The 26,612-nt window shown below is 42.9% G+C and overlaps 1 long non-coding RNA gene across 2 annotated transcripts in view; it reads right to left on the reverse strand.

Moving 5' to 3' along the window:
• Positions 1–8,816: 8,816 nt before the first annotated feature.
• LOC131840371 (uncharacterized) overlaps positions 8,817–26,612 on the reverse strand; it is an 87,277-nt gene continuing 69,481 nt past the window's right edge. For both annotated transcript variants that reach the window (XR_009357332.1, XR_009357331.1), the window contains one exon: positions 8,817–9,081. This is a non-coding gene — a long non-coding RNA (uncharacterized LOC131840371). The remainder of the gene's footprint in view (positions 9,082–26,612) is intronic.

Consider the following 26,612-nt stretch of genomic DNA (forward strand, 5'->3'; position numbering starts at 1 on the left):
GGTAGACTGCTCAGGAAAGGAGAAGGTGGGGTGGGGGGTAACATGATCAATTGGAGAACTTTGGATGAATCCAATTCATATGTATATAATATATATATAACGTGTGTGTGTATATAATATATGTGTATAAAATTTATATATGTGTGTATAAAATCTCAAAAGTGGACAATAATTTGTTCGGCCGATGAAAACCAAGTTACAGCGGGCAGAGTTTCTAAAAGGCAAGAGAATTTGTTGCAAGGACTTTGGATGAATTCATATACCATAAGGCAGTATTGCATTTTTAGCACCTTTCTCAAGAGGAAAAAGAAAAGTAACATTCTGTAGCTCCATATCAAGGGAATTTAGGAAGGATTGAATTACAATAAATGAATTTACATGAGGGATCGTTCTTATCAAACACGAATACTTAAGATGAAAGAATAAGACATTATGCGCCCGAAGAGAGCTAAGCTTCTTTAAAATAATCCTGTTAGAATGTGAATTTTAGGATCTGATAATTTATGAATGTCACCAGCTCCTGGCCTGTCACCTGCATCTCCTCCTCCATGCCAATCTAGTCAAAAGAACGAACTGCTCATTCCCAAATGTGCTTGAATTTACATTTTATCTACTCTCTCATTCTGAGTCCAGCAGCAGGGACAGAAAAGCCTGTCACCCTGAAATACACGCCAAAGGCCCGTGACTTCTGCAGGAGGACCGTGGCCTGCGAGGCGTGATGGGCACGGTCCTGGGAGGGCTCTGTCCTCTGCTACCTTTGGACACTGTCTCAGGCCCACACAGAGCCTGGAATGGCACTTCTCTCAGTTCTAGCGTTGTCCCCAGAAGGTCTTTGTTGACACAGGCAGATACCCTCTTTTGGAACAGTCATATAGTAAACCAATCGTCCCTACCAACAGGAATCATCGAGCAGTTCCAAAATAGCAACCTGAAAGAATATGACAAGGTCAAGTTTTTAATTGTAGAGAGGGATGTTGGGGAAAGTCTCAGGGGATGCTTCTCAAACGTGGCTGATCACCACAGTTACCTGTAGGACGTGCTCAAAATAGGGAATCCTGCACCGCACTCCACGAAGAGTTGCTTGCTTAGCTCTGGAGTGAGTACAAAGAATATGTATTCTTAACATGTCAAGTGTTCATGCTCCCCAGGGTGCATTCAGAATCCCGAATGACTCTGATAATCGGCATGGTTGAGGAGCCATGGCAGGTCAGTCTTGGGAAGGTCTCAACAGTGGGGAGCCCTAGGCAGCCATGGGCCAGTGCCTGGGCAATGAGCACACTGAGAAGACCAATTACCACCTCCTCTTCCTTATAGTAGGGTAAAGACCCAAATACAAAGACTAATGACAAGATGGGGATCAAAGCGTCCACCTCAGAAAGTCCAAAGTAAAGCCCATTCACAAACCTAATCATTTTTAAGATTTTTTTCTTTTTTTTTTTTTAATTTGACAGAGATAGAGAACACAATTAATTAGGCAGGAAGCCTGATGTGGTACTCGATCCCACAACTGTGGGATCACGACCTGAGCCAAAGGCAGAGGCTTAACCCACCCAGCCACTCAGGATCCCCAACAACCTAATCATTAAAATGGAGACTCCAAGAGCAGGAGTGACAAGCAAACATTGTCTTTTCAATGCATTAGCCTCGTTGCCTAGGTGATGAGGTCCAACAGAAATTAACTTTTCACTAATCTCAGCAATGAAAGAAGTCATTCTTCTTCCTGGGCAGAGGCCTGAGTAAAGACACTTCAGGGAGAGGCAGACCATGCCCCCAATACCACTCCATCCTGCAGGGAGAAAGTAGACATCTCTTTCCAGGGAAACACGAAGATAACAAAATATAGATTTCTTTCTAACACAGATCGTGAGAGTTAGGGGTTAAGCCCATGGTCATATCAGCCCAGCATTCTGATTCCAAGGGCCATAACCAGGAGGAAAATTGAAGAGCAAGCGTGGCTTTATCCTTTGTCCAAGAGGGTGGCTTTCATATTTGATCAAAATAGCCACACATGTTAGGGATTTACACACCAAACACAAAGCAAAATGAAAATGAAAACAATAGAAACAAAATTGTTGGAAGATTTATTAGGCCTCTTTCATCCAGGAGTTTTTTAAAAATGTTCATAGTCTTGGGGCCCGGTGGTGGTTCCGTTGATTAAGCATCTGCCTGGGGCTCAGGTCATGATCCCAGGGTCCTGGGATTAAGTCCCATATCCGGGTCCCTGCTCAGCAGGTAGTCTGCTTGCCATGTCTCTCTGCCCCTCATCGGCCTCCTACTCATGCTCTCTCTCTCTTCCTCTCTCAAATAAATAAAATCTTAAAAAAAAAAAAATGTTCATTGTCTTCATCTCAGGGGTACGTCATTTTGGCCCCCACCCCCTTCAGGAGAAGTGGGACCTTGCTCATGTGGGCATACCCAGCCCCAGGAGGAGCAAACCCAGTTCCTGTCTCCAGGTGCCAGACCTGCTCCTTACTTTTCTGTGTGTGCCTGTGTCCTAACAGCAGTATTTTTTGATTCAGTTCAATACATTTGAGGGGAAGATAAAACAAAAATAATGTAGCACCAAGTACCAAGCCCTGAGGCGCACCAAGGTGAGCACCGAGTAGCCGGTAAATAAATGTGGGAATGTTAGCCTGGGGAGAGAGAGAAGGTACTCAGAAGTGTTCACCCAGTGTAAAACTGGGGCAGGCTCTAACAAGGCTTGACTGCTTGGAAAGTGGTTTCAAAGACATGCAAGGGTCTCTCTATCCTATTACCCTTCTCCCAGTCCCAGCAATTTCTCAGTGACTGTTTTTCACTGCAAGTCACCTTGGTGATTAATCAGACAGTAGATGGCTATCTAAACCAAACGGAACATCGGTCATGCTAAAAAAAAAAAAGAACAAAACTAAATTTGCCAATTTCTTCAACACATGCGAACATTTATAAAGAGAGGCGCATTGTCAGCTTCCAGATCTCTCCCTCTATCTCTCGGCATCCTCACTCTGCAAGAACACCTGTCTAGAGCCTCCGCGTGTCAATGAATAAACACAGCTTCTCAAGCCACAAGCGAGCTGTGCCCTCTGTGAACTGATGAATCTACACTTGGGAATCCAACATATTTACTCGGTGAAATTTTCAATTAGAACCAGCAAGAAAGCCCAAGATGAAATCAAATATTAGAGAAATGAGAAATCGGTCATATATTAATCAAATATTTATCATGCAAAATGTGCCATGTGACAACAGAATGAAAAATCTAAATGCTGAAAGGTATACTAGGGGCGAATGAGTTTTTTTTAAAAGTATGTATAATTATAATTTTTAAAAAGATTTAAAAGAAGGGAGTGGGTAGGGCAGTTTGCTTCTTCCTGTCCTACTGTCCAATGATACCTGTTCATAAGATTACTTTGATGGGGGGCGCCTGGGTGGCTCAGTTGGTTAAGCAGCTGCCTTCGGCTCAGGTCATGATCCCAGCGTCCCACATCGGGCTCCTTGCTCCGCGGGGGGCCTGCTTCTCCCTCTGCCTCTGCCTTCCACTCTGCCTTCCACTCTGTCTGCCTGTGCTCACTCGCTCTCTCTCTCTCTCTGACAAATAAATAAATAAAATCTTTAAAAAAAAAAAAAAAAAAAAGAATACTTTGATGGTTTGACCCTCTTACAAGGTGACCAAATGGGTTTTTTATTTGGCCCAGGGTATAGTTTTGTTTATGTCTTCAGACTTTGAATATATTTAAGTCTCGATCCAATTCAAACTGGTTCCCTGGTTGGTTGAAAGAAAAAAAAAAAGAAAAACAGGTTTTATTTCTGTTGGGAGGAAAGTATATATTTTGAGTTCATTTTTAAATTCAACAAATTCATATAGTTAATTTAAGGGTTCAAGATTCAATCCACAGCTTCACTTAAGATCAACTTCCATATGCAGAGATTTAAAACTTAGAAAATTGTGGCCATATATTACCCATATTTTATTTCTTGGCCTACCATTTGCCTCATATGATGCCCGCACCCCAATTTATAGTAGACACTAGGTCATTTTTATTTCTCCACATAAAAGTCACATGACTTTTTGCTACCATAATGTTTTATTTACGCCTCACAATTACGATCCACGACACGGGCACTGATGTATCTGATCCAAGAACCGTTCGTAACACACATAGGTAAGAGCTGACAGTTCAACTTTCTCAAAATCCTCTCTTCACTACTTTCTCAGCTCTAACTCCAAAAGTGTAGTGTCAAGTATTGGTAATTTGAAAAATATACCATAGCTCTTCGTAGGATGGCTACCTTACTTTACTCCTCAAGTCCCTATTTAGGGACCACAAAGCGGTCACCTTTGTGTTATAACAAAGACAAGATACACAGCCACATTTATCTGATTCTTTCTCTTTCCTCTTCAATGTTGAGGCACTGCCAGACAGAAGGCTTTTAAACAGAAACATGATATGACACAAAATCCTGAGGTCGGAGCAGAATTTCTCTGCATGCCTCTTATGACCTAGATCAGGCTTTTTCTTTCAGGGTGCTGGCTAGATTCCCCCTTCTCGGGCATTTATCTTGGCCACAGAGGCTCCTAGTTCATCAAGGAAAGGATTTCCGCAGCACTGAAAGTCATCGTTGGTGCTTTATGCTTCACTGTGCTCACATCCAGCATAGAGATGGTCACAGGAAACCAGGGGGTAAGGGGGGGAGCAGTAAAACCAAACCACCCATGGCCAACTCCAGCCTGTGCCGATGCCCAAACTCAAAGCACAGGAACACTACCAGGGCACACCGTGGGCGTGCAGCCTGCTGACGACTCTCTATCCCTCTGAAGGGTCTCAGGTCCTTGTATTTCCCAGATGATTTCCTGAAGCTCTGAAAGATTGTGCATCTCCTAAATGACTGTCTTCTTCCAAAGCAGGATATATGTTATGCTTATTCAGCACTGAGACTGCACTGGAAGCAGGATATTTTTGGTGTTTCAGTATCCAAGATAAAAAGTCAGCCTTCGGCTCCGGTCATGATCCCAGGGTCCTGGGATCGAGCCTCACATTGGGTTCTCTGCTCCGCGGGGAACCTGCTTCCTCCTCTCTCTCTGCCTGCCTCTCTGCCTACTTGTGATCTCTGTTTGTCAAATAAATAAATAAAATCTTTAAAAAAAAAAAAAAAAAAAGAAGAAGAAGAAGAAAAGAAAAGAAATGTGTAAAAAAAAAAAAAGTGTGCAAGAGCTGCCCCTGGTCCTTACTCCATCCTGGAGTCTCACCTTCACTCTTGACACATACCCCATTGTTCAAACACCTCTGGAAGTTCACTCCAGGGGGAGGTTGCTTTCCCCCACCCACTGACAATGTGTGAAGGGTGAAAGTTGAGTGGTTTGTGTTTCAGATTATGTCAAAATGCTCCCATGCTAAAATGACTGAATTAGACCATCACAGCAACAGGCCAAAATAAATACTCTCTCGGGTGCCGTTGGGAGTTCTAATCTTGGCTAGTGTTGATCAGGACTTGGTACCATATTGTTACAGGATTTTTCCCTCTGCTGGGGCCCGGTCACTCCATGCCTGGTTTTTTTTTTTTTTTTTTTTTTTTTCTCCGTTGGTGCCTGGTCACTGGTTCCTGGTCATTTCAACCTGAGAGGGTTGCCACCAGAGTTTCTAAGTCTAGGGGTTTTGATGGGCTTTGTTGGCAGCTGTTTTAATCTGATTAACCCTCCCTGTGCCTGTCATCCGACAGGTTTTTGTCATCTGTCACGTGCAAAAGGGTGGAGGGCTCCTTTCAGTGTGGTATAGAACCCTTTTAAGGTGGTTTCCTCTTAGAGTGGGGGCCCCTTGTCCCTGCCTGACTGCCTTCTAACTAGCCTTCATCATCAACAACTCATGTAGCACTTTCAGAATAATTTTATGAAAACTTAACCATCGGGGCACCTGGGTGGCTCAGTAGGTTAAAGCCTCTGCCTTTGGCTCAGGTCATGATCCCAGGGTCCTGGGATCTAACCCCACATCGGGCTCTCGGCTCAGCGGCGAGCCTGCTTCCTCCTCTCTCTCTCTCTCTGTCTCTGCCTGTCTCTCTGCCTACTTATGATCTCTGTCTGTCAAATAAACAAATAAAATCTTTAAAAAAAAAAAAACTTACCCATCATCACTTCCATCTGCTCCAAGGCTCGTGCTGTTGTAGTGTAAGAATCTGATTGGAGCTGTTATGTTCATGGATAATAAGGAAAGTCAAAGGAGGGGTCATTTTTAATCACCAAACTTTGCCCTTTTCAGACATTATATACTTTACTTCATACATATGTAAAACATATAAAGTATTATTACACTTATATTATACATGAGAAAACTGAGGCCAGGATATTCATATGGAGTCCCAAGTTCACTCATTGATTAAGTGACAGACCGAGAATTAAATGCGGTTCTGTCTGATTCCAACATCTGTGCTCTTTGTACTACATCTCGCCAGTTAATCCATTAATATTCACAGAGAACATTTGCATTTTATTCAAAGCTTTAACATTTTAAAGAGCATGAATGGGTTCCATAATAAATGCAGGCTGAGAGGAAGAAATGTCTTTCCCCAGAGAGCCAAGAGAAACTGCCCATCAGGCCCGCTGTTGGGGCAGAATATGAATGCCCCTCCACTGGCCTCATTTAGATTACTTTTCAAAGAAGCTTCAACCTCCTCCCTCTAGCTCATTCAAAGGCTGGAGGACAATGAGGCTGAGAGTGCTGGCTGACTACCAATAGGCTCTCTCCCCTCGTCCATTGTGATAGAATCCTGGGGTTTTTGTGAGTTTTTTGTTTGTTTTGTTTTTCATTTTTGTTTTTTAAAGATTTTATTTACTTATTTGACCCAGAGAGAGAGAGCACAAGCAGAGGGAAAGGCAGAGGGAGAGGGAAAAGCAGGCTCCCCACTGAGCAGAGAGCCCGATGTGGGCCTTGATCCCAGGACCCTGAGATCATGACCTGAGCCGAAGGCAGACATTTAACCGACTGAGCTACCTGGGTGCCCCTCGTTTTGTTTGTTGATTTTTGTTTGTTTTGTTTTGTTTTGATCTCAGTCCATGACAGCCCAGGGAGAAAAAAGTTGGGGGGTGGACTGCTTCTCAGGTTTCTTTGCTGTTAAATGGGGCCAGCTGCCTAAAATCTGGCTGAGGGGAGGTAAACAACACTGATGTGTTGCACCTCCAAGGAACTTTCTTAAAGGCCAGTTGATCTGCCTACCATGCCCCAGCCCTTCCTCCACTTTGTAGACTGGAAGGTCAGCCCAAGAGTTGAAACCAATGCAGCCATCTTGAGCCATCAATTGACATTAACAGTACAAGGCACAAAAAGTGGATGAACATGCTGGATGGAGCCTGAATTGCTCACAACTTGTAGAACAGAGGCACAATACCAGCCGTAGACTGCCTCGTGCTCCACACCTCCTTGTCAGACAGAAATCATCTTCTGACTTCTTTAGTTTGGTTCTCTTTGATGAGGAAAGGAAATCAGTCTCAACTGAGAAACATAAGGAGGGTGAATACTCACATGTTTCCCAGTCTTACGGGATTTATGAACAATGATGTAGCCTAAGTAAGGGCAGTTTTGTTCAATAAACACTAGCTTTGAATATGAAGATTTCAAGGTGCATTAATGAGGAAGAAATAATTACAAAAATAATGAAAGGAAATTATCTCAATGCGGCCTTTTTTCCATTCTTAATGCAACCGGCATAATCTGAATATTGTGTCATCCCTTATAACCAATGCATTAGCATAAATAGAACATTTGAATGTATATAATAATTACTCAATTATAATGATCAAAGGGAAGAGGCAGCTGAAAACCATCCCTGATGCCAAATCCCAGCCTAAGAAAATATCATTACCTTTTAAGAAAAGAGACGGATCTTGATGCCATTAGCAGGGATGTGCTATTTTCAGAACTGTGTATCTACCTTCTTTAATAAGAAAGAATTAAACACCATTTTACCTTCTTAAGAGGCAGAAAGAGATGGAACATTCCAATATCCCCAGAAGTTTGTAACCTTGGCGGCAAATCGTTAACATCAGGGGGATTTAAAAACACATCTGGAGGCCTGGCCCTAGGGCGGAAGGTGAGATTCCCCACTTGGACAAGATTTAGAGCTTCTAGCGATGATAAAGCTATACCTGCTGCAGGGCCCTGCAGTTCTATTTGGAACCAAGCCCAGGGGCCATGGTTCCTCAACGTCTGGGGAGATTGCTTTGCCTCAGAAAGATGTTCTTTACAAGAAACTAAGAACAATGTGCGTTTTTGGAAACCGTGAAAGCCTCTCTCTCTCAGATCATCGTGCAGACAGTACAAAATCACCTAGGAAGCAACACTTGATCATTATTCCATGCACCTTCTGTTGCAGACATGTGGGGAAGCAAAGTTGTGAACTGCTCCAGGATTTCCCTAAAGCCAAAAATCTGCCCGGTTCTTCTCTGGGCAGATTTTCAGCTGCTGTAGCCCAATTTAGGGAAGGCAGCTGTCGGGCACATTTGGCCACACACCTAAATGGGAGCCTTTGGCATTCTGAGCTTAAAAAAAAAAAAAAAAAAAAAAAGACATTGCTGAGATTGCTGAGAGATAGCAGGAGAGAGTCCACAACAATGGGAGCCTTGGTGAGGACTTGGGAAAGCAAATCAATTTTTCTCGATTTTTTGGAAAGCTCTTGGCTGAGCCTAACATCAGAGATAATCTTATGGACAGAAAGTGCTTCAGAGCTTGCATTTCACAAGGCCAAGCTGATGCAGGCAGGACGGGTCTGAGGACCCACAGGGAGTCCCACAGAACCAGCCAACAGAGTCTTTGGCAAAGCGCAGGATAGAAATCACATGTGAGCCAGGATGAAGTGAGAGTAGAGTTTATTGAGGGTAGATGGAGAATGCAGGTACAGACAGTGTCTGGGTGACTCAGAAAGGAAAGAAGAATTTCAGTTTTGCTTGGGGTCAGGGGTTCTTCCTGAGGATGGTGGTCTGGTGTACATGTCTTCTCAGGCATCCAGGAACTGGTCCAACACAGATGAGTGTTCAGGTCCTCCTTGAGTCCTCCCAAAGTCCCTTATGTCCCGGAGCCAGGGCTCTTGGGTCTCATGGCGTCTGGAGTCCTTGGTCTTGGAAAACATACGTGACGACATTGTGTGGTCAGTCCTTAGATGTTATCTACTGTTCTGGAAGACTCCAAAGAAATCATTAGCTCTTTGACCTTTCCAAGGAGGACATACATTATGGGTACTAAAAGCCGTGTATAGGCTGGGAGGTCCTAGCAAGCAAAGGAGCAGCAGGGCACTTGGGTGGCTCAGTCAGTCAAGCGACTGCCTTTGGCTCAGGTCGTGATCCCAGATCAAGTCCCACATCAGGCTCCCTTCTCAGCAGGAAGTACGCTTCTCCCTCTCCCTCTTCCCCTCCCCTTCTGCTCCTGCTGTCTCTTGCTTTCTCTTTCTCTCAAATAAATAAATAAAATTTTGGAAAAAAAAAAAAAAGAAAGAAAAGAAAGAAAGAAAAAGAAAAAAGAGGGGCACCTGGGTGGCTCAGTGGGTTAAGCCTTGCCTTTGGCTCAGGTCATGATCTCAGGGTCTTAGCACCGAGCTCCGCATTGAGAATCTTTGCTCCGCAGGGAGACTGCTTCCCCCACCCTCTCTCTGCCTGCCTCTCTGCCTACTTGTGATCTCTCTCTGTCAAATAAATAAATAAAATCTTAAGAAAAAAAAAAAAAAGAAAGAAAGAAAAAAGAAAAGAAGCATCAAAAAAGCAGTCTTTCATGGGGTCCCTTCAGCTTCCCTATCGCAAAGCTTCTAAAAGAGGCAGAAAAGGATAATTTCATTAGCTGGTCCAAGGTTTAGAAAACATTTAAGTTCAAGATACCAGGAAAATCTACCCCCACCAATGCAAAGGTGATGGATGGGTTAACTCACCTTGCTGTGGTAGCCATTTCACAATACATACTTATATCAAATTATTACATTGTACCCTTTCAACTTATACAATGTTAGATGTCGATTATATATCAATAACTCTGGAAGAAGTTTTAACTTACAAGAGAAGCTCTAACATCATGAAAGTGATTTTTTTTTTCTATAAAATGGGAAGGAGTATTTACCACCTTTCAAAACAAAGAAATAGGAAAATAATTATATGCAAGAAAGGGTTTCAAGATTTTCTATGTTGGGCTTTAGATAAAAATGGAAAACTAGATGGATGATAGATAAATAATGACAGATGGATACATGGATAGATCCTGTTAGAGTTTAATATGTACATTAATATTACACATCATACAATTACATACCAATATACATTATACATACCAATATACATACCAATTATACATTAGAGGGAAGCACTTGTAAAAGGATTATAGCATTATAGAAAAATAATTGGAATGTTTCATCTCTCTGCCTATCATAGCTTGTTAAAGTTGCTGTAGGGACTAGCCAGATTAATTAGAAAGAAGGAATATGCTTATTTCTCTAATTCAACACTCTGATGGTCAGATATTCCTGTTTATCTTAGTAAATGTTAAGAAGAGATCATGGATATCGTCCTAATTCTGCAATTTACAAGATACATAAATCTCCCCCTCCCTCTTGCAGGGCAAGTGTGTGACGGGCTAAAACCTAGGCTACTGTAGAAAGGCCCCTTTTCTTTTCCATTAGGTATTATGGACTGATTTTAAGGATATCTATCAGTTTTTTCATTCATTTGGATAATATGGACAATAAGCCCACAGAGTTCACTATTCTGAATAGATGTATTTTGTAAGCCTGAGCTAACCATTCTGACAATCTAATGCATTCTAACAAGCAGTTAGTTAAAGTTTCTCCTTCATGGTGAGCTATTGATCAACTCCCCAAATACTTAAATACAAATAAAAATAGCAACAGAAAAAATTAAAGTTGGGGAAATTGTGAATTAGGAAAGATTATCGGGGGCACCTGGGTGGCTCAGTTGGTTAAACCTCGGACTTCTGCTCAGGTCATAATCTCGGGGTGTTGGGATCAAGCCCTGAGTCGAGCTCCCACACTGGGCTCCAGGCTCCACAGGGAGTCTACTTCTCCCTCTGCTTCTGCCCCCCAACTACCTCCCTCCAAGGTTCATGTACACACAGACACCCTCTCTCTATCTTTCAAATAAATAAAATCTTTAAATTAACAAAACAAAACAAAAAAAGATTATCTTTAGTGCCTCATTTTCTATCTAAATAGTCTCTCTCCCTTTATGATTTTACCCTCTCCTAATACCAAATACCCAAAAACCCAAATACCCAAAACCCAAATACCCCAAAACCTCAAATCCCTTCTTCACCCCCAGAATCTTCACACATGCCTGCGTGGCAACACACTAGTCTCTCAAAACAGACTAGACCTCTGTTCCATTCCCTAGCTCAGCCATAGTAACCATGCTTTACTAAGTACCCTGTGCCCATGTTTCCTACATGTTCATGAGTTTATACATTACCACCCCCCCCGCCCCCCGTTAAGGTATTTCCGTGTACAGTACATTACCTCTTCATTAACCCAATTATTATTTGGCAAAGGCTTTGCAAAATATACCTAAATCCACAGGGTTGAGCATTTCCAGCACCACAGTAGGTCAGCAAAGAGACGATTTTTCAACAAGACTTTTCCTACCTTCTAGACCATACCACGCAGGCAGCTACCCCCACCCCACCCCGTGACCTGATTTCCCTTCACAGGGATGGCTGACACTCTTGTTCATATGAGCCTTCCTCCATGTTAAGTGTACATTCGCTTTATTGGCCCTAGAACAGACCCTAGCAGCCTCTCATCTACAATAAACAGAAAAGAACTAAATTGTAGGACCATTGCCTTCCTCCCTCTCCTACTTCCCACAGACCAACAACCCCAAAAAGATCCTCCAGCTCCCCTTCCCCACAGTGCTCTGAAAAGCATTTCCTAGGGACCTTAGGTCCATGCCTCCAAACCCCTTAGTGTTCAAACATTGAGACTATTTCCCCCTAACAGTGGACCAGGAATGTGTCTGGGGGTTAACTAACGAACTGAAAGCTAGTAGAATTAAAAACATGAAGAACCAGAACAGCCTGAAGACAGGATAAGCAAACTAGATGACTGAGCTAGGAAGAAGGCCCGGACAAGCTGGCTAACTACTTGACAACTTTGCCTCAGGCTACCCACTCCCAGACCCGGGGAATGTGTCTTCTTCCATGACTGTCAAACATCCAAATGTCTTTTTAAGAGGTCGCTCTAAAGATCCTTTCTTTTGCTTCTTCATTACGTCCTTCTTTTGCTCACTCCTTCAAGCATGCACAATGGGAAAGCACTACGGAAAATGCACTGTGCTAAGATTTCTCTGTGGAGTCTGGCGGGCGGCAGAAAGAATAAGCTGAAGACCCAGGGCAGGATTCTCAGGTCACAGCTGGCTCCGAGGACACAGACTGCGCATCCGTCTTGTCTCCACCCACATACGCACGCACGCACGCACGCACGCACGTACGCATCCACGCATACGCACACGACGAGTATAAATAACTCCACCCCCTCCAGCACCAAACAGAAGATGCTCAGGCCTCCATAGACAGAAGCCTGAAGAACACCAACACACGAAGTAGGAGAAAATAGCTTGCCAGGCTGCACTTGTCACACAAGAGCAAGAAATACCAGAGTACGTACCACAGCCTGGGCTGACTCGGAAAGCACGGGGTGGCCGTGCTCACTGACGACCGACACCCTCCCCGCTGGTGAACCCTCCAAGTACCAGCTTTGCCACTCTTGAGAGCAGGTGGCAGGATAGAGGAAATGGGAAGAGAAACACGCAGATGGAGCAGGAGCAGGGGAGGAGGACTGGAGCACTTGTCTCCCCAACCTTTCTTGTGAAGGGCGATAGGAGATAGGCTCTCAAATTGCAGAACCCAGAAACAGAAAAGGATGAGAAATAATCAATGGAAAATGAACCACATGGACAGTAAGTTCTGAGAGTTCAGAGGAAGAAGAAATCAGAGGGAAAAAACGGGAGGGGGGTGATAATAAGAAAACTGCCAAAGAGAAAGAGATCTTTTGCAGAAGTGACTCAGAAGTAACACAAACAGCAGGCCAAATCAGGAAGGAGATAAAGTGGTCTTGCCAACCCATGCCAATATGGCCTTCTATCATTTCTTCCACCGAGCCAACTGATGCTACAGGGGCTCCAAAGAGCAGAAGCAGCCTAGGTCTGTTTACCCTTCGCAGGGGTTAGCTGCCTTCCCAGTCACAGTGCATGAGCCTCACCATGAGCCAGAATGAGATGCTTTTTATCACTGCTTCTCTGACCTTTGGGTAAAGAACTTCCAACTCCCTGATGCAGATAAGATCAGGTTTCTCCAATCCCAGCAGAGCATGTACCCTTCTGTTTTTTGCTTCAATAAAACATAGAAAGGTGGAAATTTAGCCACAGGTCCCCTATTGTACTTTGTGGATAAAAGGTCTAGAGGCAAGGTCCAAGACTTATGGCAAAACCTTAGATGTGTCGATCAAGCTGGCAAAGCTCCTCACAGTGCACTGACCATGTTTCTAAAGCTAATACTTAAGGAAAATGGGGGCCGCCTGGTATCATGCTTTGCCGTGATTCTCATTCCTCATGCTGAGCAGCAATACCGGGAAATAAAACTTGGCTCAGAGAATACCTGGGGTCCAAGGTAAAAGGTCAAGGTTAGGTTTGAAGATGCAACAAATCAAATTCCTGACCTCGGCCAATGCTGAGATCTGAGAAGCAGGTGAACGGACTCAACCCATAAGCACAGCTCACAACTGAAATGGAAGGGTGACAGAAGGGTGAGTGAACAGGACATGGCAAGTGACAGAGGTAAAATCAAGAAGATCCCTAAATGCTGTCTTTCTCCTGCCTTGTAGGGAAAGGAAATTAGTAGCTTGGGTAGGTTGCCACAGCCTATCCGAAAGGCAGGTGTCAGAGGGTTATTCTGTGCAGACTGGCCAAAATTTCCCTGCTGGAAAACAAGCTTGGTTACCCTGCTATCACTGCACTGACCTAAAGGAGATCTCTCTGAAATCCTACTGAGAAAATAGCAAACTTCTGTAGGACTTTTCCTGAAACCTGGAGGATGTTGAATAGCCCTTTAAAAATGCTGCTTCTTGTTCCAGTTGCACAATGGCTGAGAGGGCTCAAGAGAAAGGGGCTCAAAAAGAAGTTGAGTCAAGAAGTGGGGCTAGGGGCACCTGGGTGGCTCAGTTGGTTGAGTGGCTGCCTTCAGCTCAGGTCATGATCCCAGGGTCCTGGGATCGAGCCCCCATCAGGCTCCCTGTTCAGCGGGGATCCTGCCTCTCCCTCTGCCTGCCACTCTGCCTCCTTGTGCTCTGTCAAATAATTAAAAAAAAAAAAAAATGGGGCTAAACTAACCTTGCCTGATTGGATACCTAGCAGTTGTTCACAGAAGATTCTGGGGGCCACAGCCAAAATCCATCACCCAGTGAGAGAATCCATCAAGATGGCAAGAACTCAAAGCCTAGAGCAACATTTCCCGAAGTGCAGAGGGCCATCTGCCTCAGAATCAACCAGGGGCATTGTTAGGAAGCCAGTCTGGGCCCTACCCTAGAATTATACAGAATATCGGGAAATGAGCGCAGGAATCTGCATTTTTAAAGTAGACTTCATGCCCAGCATGGGGCCCAATGCAGGGCTTAAAGTCGTGACTCAGATCAAAACTTCAGCTGAGATCGATTCGCACCCTTAACCAACTGTGCCACTCAGATGCCCCAGGAATCTGCATTTTAAGAAGCTTCCCCTATTCCTACTCCTTAACTCTCCTCCATTGAGTTTGGACCTTGTCATTTTTGTCTTCCCAAGATTTGTCACCTTCAATAGAGAAGGGGCTTAAATCCCACTGTCTAGCTAATATCATGGGAAAGAGTCCAGATTATCACTCACTGTATCCCTCAGGGAAGAATGGATGGGAGGGTGGCCGGGTGGGGTGGGGGGCAGGAGGGTGGAATGACAGGATGCCAGGAAATTCTGGAAGAGGATATGAGACAATTACAGAGCCCCTAAAGTGCACCTGGACCAGAAGGGGAGCTTTATTAAACCTCTGAGCCATTTGAAGTTTGCAACCAGGGCTCCCAGAGTATGCTGGTATTCAGTAGGTGCTTAATATGGAGGAGAGAGAAAGAATATGTGTGAGTAGAACATGGGCTGCCCCCGTTCAGTGTTAATTTTAGTCCTCCTGTGTTCTATCTGGGTCTTAACCTCAGCTCTAACCTACTGGTAGCCAACCTTTTCCGCTTGGAGTACTGGGAATTCTCATTCACTTTGCTGTTTGATGAAGATCTCCTGGCCTACTGAATTAAGGGACCCTCAGTTCATGCACTGCCTCTGCCTCTGATTCTCCACTCTGTCATCTGCTCAAAGAAGAAAGCATTTTTCTTCTATTTTAGCATAAAAGATTCTTCAAGAGGTCAGAGCAGCTGGGGAGCACACTCTGAAAACTGATGCAGATCAGTCCATAGCCCCAGAGCTAAGCCCATGCACTGTATCCACTGTATCATCAGCCCTTCCATTCCCCAGCAAACCCAACCCTTCCTTGGATGCCGGGTGTGTGAACAGCAGGGCAGGGAGAGCAGAGAAGAGGAAGGAGAAAGGTGTGATTTCTGAATTTTTTTCAAACTGTCCTCACTTCGTGTTCTGTAGGTCCTCTGGGTCTTCCAGGCTGCTGTGAATCCAAGCAGCCCAGAGCTGGCTCCATCCTCTGCCATCAACATTCTTATCTCCACACTTTCCACTCCAGTTGCTAAATGTTTCAATATCAGTATTTCTGAAAGAGTGCTCTGCATCAGGCCCTGAGATCAGGCTGTTGAAAATGGAGTAGGTGCATTTTCTGTTTCAATTTCAAATTCTTTATAGCAGACCTGAAAAGATGACATTAAAATAATCTCTAATCCTAACAACCATCAACAATCACTATTAATAAGTAGATCCATGTACTCTTCCCTGTAAGATTTATAAATCTGTACACAGCTGTAAACTTTCTTTCAAAATTAGGACCGTAAGTGGACATGATAGAATGATATGATCAATTATGAATTCAAGGACATCCCTATTTTTATTTCCTCCCACACTAACTCTTGATAGCCTTCAGATTTCTGACACTCCCACTTCCTACAACCCCCTTCCTCCAAAGTATTTCTGTTCAAGTTACCCCTTTAGCTGCTCACTTTCTCCTAGGAGGCTTCTCCCTTTCCATGATGAGATTCTCTCCCCATCCAGGATTCTGAAGGAATAGCTTTGTTTCCTTATTGTGAATCTTTGTGCACGTCTGTCTCCACATCAAACTCTAAACCAGGGAATGAAGGTTCGCAAAACCTAGCACTGTGTCTGGCACACAGTAGGTGTTCAATAAATGCTTGTTAAATTGAATTGGATGGAGTGCAATACTCTTTTAGATATGTCTAAGCAAATTAGTGAGACGAGAATCCCAAGAACCAAGATGCGAACTCTCAAATCCTTAGCCATACTGATAGGTGCAAAAGACAAAAATCCCCATTTTCTTATTTCATGTTTTTAAAGCTGGTGTTTGCTTAAGTCACAGCCACCTGCTGCTCTGCAGCTGTATTGGGGAATGAGTCTGGGCTCCAAATTACCAACTCAGAGCTTCCCAGTGGCTTTTCTACTAACAAGCTGCCAAGCTCAGAATGATGGGGTTTCTGTTTTAACTGACAACCAAAAACAAAATCTGGCTGCTCTAAACAGGCTCTTTTCACTCCACCTGCTGCTTCTACAGCTCAAGTGGAGAATGACATATGAACCACCAAAGCCTGAGGCCAGGATTCTACTGAAAGTCCACGGATGTCAATTCAAGGCATTGAGAAATTGCTCATCTGTTATGCATTTATTCCTACAGAAATCATCCATGAAAAACATAAAAAATAAAATAAAATAAAAACCTTTAACACCTTAAAGGCTGTCCATGGCTTTTCCTGTCCAGGAACCTGTCTGTGTTAATAGCACCCAGAGCTGGGATGGGGGAGGGCTCTCTCATCTGTTTTGTCACCTCTAAAAGGGAAGAGCAAACTAGTCAAAAAAAACCCACATTTGCTTCTGCAAAACTTCCCTTGCCATTAGGCAGGAATGGCCCATGGTGGGAAATCTAAACCCTGAGACAAAGTGGTGAAGATATATTTAGGGACCAAGGATTTTCAGTTCCACTCACATCTATCTTGGTGTCAAATGAGACTCAGCCAGGGGGTACTACTAAGAAAGGCATACATGAGACCATCATCATCATCATCACATTGGGTCAGCTTGATAAATCTCATTGGCTTTGGGTGCAGGGGAGGGGAGGCTTTAGAAGTCTATAGCACCCCCATCAAATCCTCTGACCCTGACATTTCATAGCACTGGACAGGGAGGATCACTTTCAGTGGTCAGATAGCTTCAATGAATCATAAATAAACAAGAATGGTGTTGTGGGTTTTTTTTTTAAGATTTCATATTTTATTTATTTGACAGAGATCACAAGTAGGCAGAGAGGCAGATGGGTGGGGGGTGGGGAAGCAGGCTCCCTGCTGAGCAGAGACCCGGATGTGGGGTTCTATCCCAGGACTCTGGGATCATGACCGAAGCTGAAGGTAGAGGATTTAACCCACTGAGCCACCCATTGCCGCAAGAATAGTGTTTTAATAATAGTAAGTATATGAGTCTGAAACATTAGTTTGTTCAGTATTTACTTTGCATCAAGCCCTATGTAGCACTTTAAATATATTATCTCATTAGAAATCTCATTCCAGGGGCACCTGGGTGGCTCAGTGGGTTAAAGCCTCTGCCTTCAGCTCAGGTCATGATCCTGGGTTCCTGAGATCAAGCCCCACATCAGGCTCACTGCTCGGCAGGGAGCCTGCTTCCCCCTTTCTCTCTGCCTGACTCTTTGCCTACTTGTGATCTCTGTCTGTCAAATAAATAAATAAATAAAATCTTAAAAAAAAATAAAGAAAGAAAGAAAAGAAATCTCACTCCACACCACACAGCTGACAAAAGTTTGGGCAGAATTTGGACCCAATAAACACGGAACTATTTGGTGTTATTTTGTCCCAGTCCAGCAAACCTGGAAGCTGCCTTCCCAGACTAGCCCAGATTACAGGTAGAAAATACTCCTAATCAACAGAAAAGAGAAGTTGTCCAGATAGGTGAGATGAATTTCCAGGACACCTGCCTTCCAGAAAGAAATCTCACTGTAACAGGAACACAAGAAATACAACCTATACAGAAAAGGACACAAACTCTGGACTCTGTCAGCCTTTGGGGACCCTTGATCCTGATGAATGTCTGAGAATATTTTCCAGATGTAACTCCGTCCCTTCCCAGCAAAACCCCAAAGTTGCCTGCCTCACTCATGGTGGCCTTCATCATAGGCATTTTCTTTTCTTTTCTTTTCTTTTTTTTAAAGATTTTATTTATTTATTTGACAGAGAGAGATCACAAGTAGGCAGAGAGACAGGCAGAGAGAAAGAAGAGGAAGCAGGCTCCCCACCGAGCAGAGAGCCCGATGCGGGGCTCAATCCCAGGACCCTGAGATCATGACCTGAGCCAAAGGCAGCAGCTTAACCCACTGAGCCACCCAGGCGCCCCATCATAGGCATTTTCAATGAGCTTTAACTTTAGACAGCAGAAGTTCTATGTATCAAAATGCCCTTGCAATATTCATCTTAAAACAATATTCAGGGGTGCTTTAATGGCTCAGTCATTAAGCCTCTGCCTTCAGCTCAAGTCATGATCCCAAGGTCCTGAGATCAAGCCCTTCATCGGGCTCCTTGCTCAGGAGGAAACCTGCTTCTCCCTCTCCCACTCCCCCTGAGTATGTTCCTTCTCTGACTGTCTTTCTCTGTCAAATAAATAAATAAAATCTTAAAAAAAAAAAAAACTGTTTAATAGAAGCATATCTTGGGTACATGATTTCTAGGCTAAGTTGCTTGGGTGGAGCATGTTATTTAGTTATGTTGACAAAGCTCTATGTACATATTTTGAACATTTTTTTTTCCAAAAAATAGTATTAACGTATTCTCCTTCAATTCTTTGTTTACTCCTGAGTTGTTCTTTGGTTCCTGGCAAAGAAACCTAACGGTAGAATTGATTCCTTTCCTAAAAATTTTCATTTCCAACTAATATTGGTTGAACTTAGGTGGTATAGTATGTAATCTATCATGTAAGTTTAATAAAGGTTAGTTATTAAAAACCTCACCCACTCAGAACAAGGCAATGTTTGTTTGTTTTTAATAAGAGAGAAGAGCAGAGATCATACATTTTCAAAATATATATTCTAAAGTCCATTCACGAATGCTGTTCACAACTTGAGAAACATGGGGCCCTCATACTGTCCTTTTATTCCCTGTTCTAGACACTATTCTAATTCGTTAGCCATTTGGTATCTTAGCCTACAGTTGATTTTCAGCAGGAAATTGGAAGGATTTTTTGATAAACAAATTCTGACAATAGTGAGCTCCTGCTTCTTATGATAGACAAAAGCAACTATGAAAAGCAGACACGGGGCCCCTGCTGTGCAGACATCAAGGGTTAGCAGGAGTGATCTGCATCATACCCAAAACAAAACAATACGGAACAGATGGTGTTCACTGCCCTCTGTTCAAGATCATATAAGGATTACACCAACTTTTAAAATATATATTTTTAATACTGCTTAAAGGAATAGGCTTAATTTATGACCTCCCAGATCCCTATAAATCCCAAATCAAGCACACTCTGAAACTTGGATATTTAACATATAAAACCCGGGGTTGGTCCTGATGGGCCTCGAATGCCAAGTCAACATAATCTCCACTGCCCTCCAAGATGTGAGTAGAGAATTAATTAAAGGAAGGACCTTCCTGATTTGAACTCTGGTGACTTTTAGCTAGACAAAGCAACACATTTCTTACTATTTATTTTTTACTGAAGTGAGTTGACGTACAATGGTGTATTTCATTCAGACATACATCATAGTGATCCAACATTTACATACAATAAAAAGTGATCACCATGAGAAATTCAGTTACCATGTCACCTTAACAAAGTTGTTACAGGGGTGCCTGGGTGTTTTAGTTTTTAAGTGTCTGCCTTCGGCTCAGGTCATGATCCCAGGGTCCTGGGATTGAGCCCTGCATCAGGCTCCCTGCTCTGCAGGGACCCAGCTTCTCCCTTTCTCACTTCCCCCTGCTTGTGTTTCCTCTCTCGCTTGTATCTCTCTTTGTCAAATGAATAAATAAAATATTTTTTTAAAAAAGTTGTTACTTATTATTAATTATATTCCCTATGCTATGCATTGTGTCTCCATTTCTTATTGACTGGAAGTTTGTACCTTTTAATCCTCTTTCCTTATTTCTCCAATTCATCCACCCCCTCACCTCTGGCCACCACCAGATTGTTCTCTGTAGCTGTGCAAACTCCTCTTTAATATAGCAGTAATAACTACTGGTAATCAGTTCCATATGTTCTCTCTTTTTTTTTCTCACACACACCCAGAGTATAAAGGCTTTGGACTCAGGTCTACTCATTCCCAATCCAGCCTCCTCCCAAGCCGTGCATGGTGCCATCAGGGCCAAGTTTGTAAAAATAGGAAATGGGTGGGGCTGGCGCGGGTGGAATAGGGGAGTACAATGGCCCATTCTACTGATGGTTGTCTCTATGATTAGAGTCCTTGATTAAAAGAGAGTTACTAATCTATAAAAATGTATTTTAACACAGTAATTCTCAAACATGGGTGATTTGGCACCATCACCATCCCATAGGCTGTTTGGCAATGTCCTCAAGACACTTGCGACATTTTTAGTTATCACAGTTGGTGGATAAAGGACAGAAATGCTGGACATCCCTGCAATGCACAGAACAGCTCTCACAATGAACAACTCTGGGCCCACAATGACAACAGTATTAAGAATGAGAAACCCTGGGGCACCTGGGTGGCTCAGTGGGTTGGGCCACTGCCTTCGGCTCAGGCCATGGTCTTGGGGTCCTGGGATCGAGTCCTGCATCGGGGTTTCTGCTCAGCAGGGAGCCTGCTTCCCACTCTCTCTCTCTCTCTGCCTGCCTCTCTGCTTACTTGTAATCTCTGTCTGTCAAATAAATAAATAAAATCTTAAAAAAAAAAAAAGAATGAGAAACCCTATGCAAGAGGTTCTGGGAGAGCTGGGTGCTACAAGCAAATGCAGAAGAACATGTAGACGCATGAGAACTCCAGTCTGGGGGGGAAGGGGAATGACCCCTGTGGTACTAGCCGTGCAGCTTCCCAGGAGGCTCCTGCAGCTCGATCAGCCCAGGCTGGCCATCACCCAAACTGCTGGGCAGACGAAGCTCGTATGTGCCCCCTCTTCTTCCTTCTGTCTGTCTTCTCCTGTTCCAACATCCTCAGGTCATCTGAGCTCCTGCCCCTCCCAGCTCCCCTCGAAGACACTGTAACTCCTCCATGCCTGGGTTCAGCTCTATCCAGTTCCTAACCCAACACTAAGCAGTCCCAAAAACAACAACAGTAAAGAACAAAAATGGCAATAGGATAGCTTTTCCCCAACAGAAACTCCCCATAACTAGGAGAGGATGCCTTCATTATGCTAGCTAGTTACTTTATGTATTGTAGCTAGCTAACTTTATCAACAATCCTATGAGATACATGTGATATCCATTTTGAAGTTAAGGAAACTAAAGTTCAGAGATACCAAATAATATGCCTACTTTCTAAAAGATAACAAGAAGCTGATACCTGTTCCGTATTAATTCCAGAGCACACTCTTATGCCCCAGTTAGTCCCTACCTGACTTTCCTGTTCCAAAGTCCTATTAAATTGGATACAAGCCAAGATACAATTTTGTAGATTTATATTTTAAATTATTGGAAATAAATCCACAAGCCAAATAAATCATCAGTGTCTTCCTTAGTCTGTGTTTTAGTTAGGATCCTTTGATTGTAAGTTACAGAAACCAATTCAATCTAGATAAAATAAATTGGAGCAATTTATTACAGGGATGTGGGGATTCTCACAAAAATCAAGGAGGGAAAAAAAAAAAAAAAAAAACGGAAAGCTGCTGTTTTTCTCACTTTTACTCCAGATCAGCTTTCTCAGCTCCCTCTCCTCGACTGCAGGGGAGCACGGTTACCCTGCAGCCCCCACATAGCATGTCACTCCTTCATTCTCTCTCCCATCTCCCCCTCTGTCTCTCCTTCTCCCTCTTCTAAATCCCAGAAAAAAAGAGAACGTTCCCAGTTTGAGACAGATTTCAACTCTTGACAGAGTTAGTTCTTCCCAAGGGAGAAGAGTCAAGCAGAACACACATGGCGGGGGAGGCCACCTCCCATAGGTGAGGAGAGGAGAAGTTTCCAGAAAATGGGAAGAGTCCGTAAGTTGTGGATTCAGCAGGGCCCATTACAATGAGAAAGTCTAATATTCCACAGCCCTCTGGTGAGGTGAAGAGCCGCTCAGAACTGGCCTGCCCAGGTTTGTTTGCCCCTTAAAAGAGAATCATGTATAGCCAACCAAAAGAATTTACACAGTAAAAGGAGACGATAATACTTTATTCCAGTCACCTCTGAATTCTGATGAGTAAACAGAGCAGTGAACTGAGGAGAAGGCCGTCTACTTTCTGTACTACTGAGGCTATGCGCCTTATTACTTCCCACTCCTTCAGGGGTTTATCTACTATCTGAACTCATGTCAGAGCTAATGGTCCTCTTTTGTCCCATTGGGCCCTACGTCATTCTCTGAATTGGGGCAGAGGTGGACTAAAAATGGGTCTCTTCCTCTCTATAGGATTTACAGATGCACCTTCCATAGAAAAGAATTCCATGCAACCTGAGAACAATCCTACTAGTCAACACAGAGGCCTTCCCCTATCTCATAATATTAGCTTAGTTAGTCTTAATAAAGATGCTTGGCAACATAGAGATCCATAAGTGAGGACAAATGACTAACATTTCACTTCTAAGGTTTTCGATTCACACAGCCATTTTGGTCAAAACTACAACAGTGAATCCAGTCTTCTTCACCCTCACGTTCACTTTGGCCTTCTAAGCCAACTCAACTCTTAGCTATCGTAAAAATAAAAGGAAATACCTTGGAGACCAGCAAACGGTGTTGGGAGATAGAATAAGTGCACTGAGTAGAATAAGTCAGGCCAGTGGAGATAACTTTCTTTCTCTTCTACCCTATAAAATGCAGATAGCTGAAGAGCTACTGCAGACGTCATAAAGTGGCTATATTTTTAGCCCCTACTCATTATGGCTTTTAGTGAATAGTCTCTCTGTTGTCTTAAGCCATTTATCTTTGGAGAAATATGGCCCCATTTCTCTATTTATTTATCTCTTTAGAAATGGGAAAGCATAAACTGTTTCACTACAATAAATTTTCTCACTTTTAATAGTTCAAATGGTTCCATAGTAAAATGAAAGTCAAGCATTATTTTTATTCCTTGGATTTTTGTCATTTTGAGTATCCTTAGCACCATTTAATGTCATGATCCCTAAGAATGGCCTCAATTCGATTATCTATCTTCTTAAGATGGTTATCTCAAACTTTAGACAGTTAAAAGTAGACTAGAAGAGAGCTTAATCGTCTCTTCTTTCTAAAAGTATAAAGAAAGCAGGTGTTTTTAGGTAACTAATTTCTAACTCATCCATGCAAACTTCAAAATACAGAAGAGCAAAAACAGTGAGGGCTAAAATTATCCAAAAATAATAGTTTTTTCTAGGACAAGAAGAGCTAAACAACTCCAAGTTATTCTTAACATGAAATTTAATTAGAAAATATAAAGTTAACAGAATTTTGGATGTACCAAGAATATGACTTACTAACACCTTTGCTATTCAGGCAGGGAATTAATTTTCATATGTTTTCATCAGAGATTAGTGTTGGGTTCATATACTCCATCTGCCTCACCCTGGTTCCTAAAAATTATAACACAAGAGATGTTTGAGATAAATGCATGCTATCTATTTCTGGACTGCACTTCTACCCTGAATCCCTGCCTCCTATCCCATCCCTGAGAGGAACTGAGATGGACAAACTAGAAGGAGACTTGAAGACACCCATCTCACCCTTGAATTGAGCATAACTATGTAGCCTTCTTTCTTATCTTCTCTGAGCTTCCCAGACGCATAGGAGAAAGGCATTTAAGGAGGGGAAAGAGTGAATGAAAATGAGACAACCCCACAAAAGCAGGCCAAAATACTTCCCAAAACACAGGGCAGTCTCCACAGCTTCCCTCCCCGAAGTTGAGTCTCCAATCAAAACCTCTAAGCCTCCGTACCCTCATTCTCCTGTTGAAGCTTGCCATACTCAGGATGAAGAATTAGGGAAATAAAATGTCCATCTCACTCTCTAGATGGGAGAATTTCCTATGTTTTAATTTTCCCCCATATAGTGCTTGCTTCAGCAGCACATCTATTAATTTTTCCCCGTGTAAACCATAAACTTTTAGTGAACTGACCCATGTGCTAGGCTCACATTTTCTTGTACATCATATCCAATATGGCGCCAGAAGGTCATCTCACTTTGATTCAGCAGGTCTCCCTGAGATTGTAACTTTCATTTCTTAGGAGATTACAAACTACTTTGTCTATACTACTTTGTCTAAACTACTTTGCAGAAAGAACCTTTGTCTCCTGCAGCTCCATGGTTAATAGCTGGACTTTGAACCCAGACTGCCTGGATGCTAATCATGGTCAGCCCCTGACTAGCTGTCTGATTTTGGTACTTTACCTCTCAGTGTCTCAGTTTCCCCATCTGTAAAATGAACAAGGATATTGCTGGGACCTGCTTCATGGCAAGACAGTGAGGTCAAATAAGATAATATGTGCAAGGAACTTGGAGCACTGTGGCATGTGATTAGAGATCTCTTAATAGTGATCACTTAAATAAATAGTTTCAGTCCCCTAGTGTGAGGCACACAATGGTTTCTGTTAGTGTGTTGGGTGAATAAATGAATCCTCAGGGGAAATTGTTTTTTTCTTTCAGAAGACAATCTGGCATTATTGAAGAAGACAATGGTTGTTATACAGAACACTTTTGTGGCTTGAGGAAAGCATATCCCCAGAGAATAGCAAAACATACAAATCTTCTTTTTTTTTTTTAAGATTTTATTTATTTATTTGACAGACAGAGATCACAAGTAGGCAGAGAAACAGGCAGAGGGAGAGGAAGAAGCAGGCTCCCTGCTGAGCAGAGTACCCGATGCAGGGCTCGATCCCAGGACCCTGGGATCATGACCTGAGCCGAAGGCAGAGGCTTTAACCCACTGAGCCACCCAGGCACCCCCATACAAATCTTCTTAAACAAAGGTTTTTGGCCCATCCTAATGGATTCCACATTTTTCTTGTCTTCTTGTTTATCACTGTTTAGGACCCAAGAAAAATTTCCTTTGACAAAAACAGAAGGAATTCAGAGTTAGGGTAGAGATAATGTGAAAGGGAAAAGTCTGAATCTTTCATAGATGTTCTTTATCTCCTCTCCAGCCTGAAAAATTGTCTCTATCCGGGAAAGAAATGAGGTGCAGAGAAAATTAAGAATGCAAGTAGAAAGTTGATTTTGGTTTTTACGGGCACTTGACTGGTATCTCAAAAAATTTAGAGGCCATCTAAAAGTACCTCTTCTTATTTATGGTCTCACTTCCTGAATGAAATATTGTCTGTATTAATCCCGTTTGGAATTACAGGGCCTTTCTATGTTTGATGCCTCCAGAAACTTAGAACACAAATACCAACCAAAGAAAAATATATGGAAAAACATAAATTAGACTTTTCTCCCCATTGGGATGCATCCATGCATTATAGCTTATAAATTTAGATTATATCTCTGCTGCCATCGTGTGATAGAATGGTTTTTAGTGAAGATGTCCTAAAAAGAGAGTCAAAAACTCAGAACACAAGGAGCTTCTAAGGAAAAAATGCTGAATCGTTCTTTTCCCTGCCTACCAAGCAATGCCACACTTTCTGATGCTTGTGATCACAGCAAAAGTTTGGGAAGGACCATGTTTTGTTGCACAGAAACAGAGCAGGAGAGAGAATGTGGAACACTGAAAAGAACATGAAGACAGGATCCAGCTATTTTTCTCAGTCATATTTAGTGAAAGAATAATTCTGTTTTGTCCCACTTCAGATGTAAAAGCTCTAATTTTAGGATGCTGTCTGTTTCCCCCTCCACCCATCCTCCAGGCTGTCCATCCGCTGGCCCGGAATGGGTTCAGCCCAGAATGGGTGTCCTTCTTTCTTCGTGTATTCCCAAACAGCTTATCTTCCTAATGAACTCAGGCATCCCCTTATGGGTTCATTTTTCTTTTGCTGCTTTAATTTCTGTCTTATGAGAGATTACCTTTGACTTACCTGAAAATATGAGAAGTGTGTCCAACAAGTCATTAAGTCAATTCTTTTTAAAAAAAAAAAAAGATTTATTTATTTATTTATTTGACAGACAGAGATTACAAGTAGGCAGAGAGGGAGGCAGAGAGAGAGACTGGAGGAAGAAGGCTCCCCGCTGAGCAGAGAGCCCAATGCGGGGCTCGATCCCAGGACCCTGAGATCATGACCTGAGCCAAAGGCAGAGGCTTTAACCCACTGAGCCACCCAGGCACCCCCATTAAGTCAATTCTTGACATGCATCTGAACACAGACCTTTCTCTTCCTCTATCTGAATGTGCTGACCCCATGTCTT

The sequence above is a fragment of the Mustela lutreola genome, chromosome 9 (genome assembly GCF_030435805.1).
Source record: "Mustela lutreola isolate mMusLut2 chromosome 9, mMusLut2.pri, whole genome shotgun sequence".
In the NCBI taxonomy this organism is placed as follows: domain Eukaryota; kingdom Metazoa; phylum Chordata; class Mammalia; order Carnivora; family Mustelidae; genus Mustela; species Mustela lutreola.